Below are 285 nucleotides of genomic sequence, written 5' to 3' on the forward strand. Positions count from 1 at the left end.
ACCTCTCGCTGCTGCGGCCTCCGCGGCTGTGCAGACTGATGAGCGGCATGGTGCGACTGGGGTGAACGGTGACACTGGGTTTATTCCCTTCCTTCTCTCTGGCGAAACAGTGGCTGTTGAGGATCCGCTGCAGGGAGGATTTCACCATCCGGCCGCTGGGGTCCGAAACCAGGAAAACCTCCGCTGCGCCTCTCCGCGTCGCCGCCGCTGCTCGCCGTTCGCAAAATGGCGTCTCCGCCACCGCCCGCTTTTATAGGCGCCGCAGAAAGGCCACGCCCCCTACGC

General features: G+C 64.6%; 1 pseudogene; it reads right to left on the bottom strand.

Annotated features, from left to right (window-relative positions):
• Positions 1 to 241, bottom strand: part of LOC107183428 — a 1,859-nt pseudogene extending 1,618 nt beyond the window's left edge.
• Positions 242 to 285: the final 44 nt, after the last annotated feature.

The sequence above is a fragment of the Myotis davidii genome, unplaced genomic scaffold (assembly GCF_000327345.1).
Source record: "Myotis davidii unplaced genomic scaffold, ASM32734v1 scaffold1960, whole genome shotgun sequence".
In the NCBI taxonomy this organism is placed as follows: Eukaryota; Metazoa; Chordata; class Mammalia; order Chiroptera; family Vespertilionidae; genus Myotis; species Myotis davidii.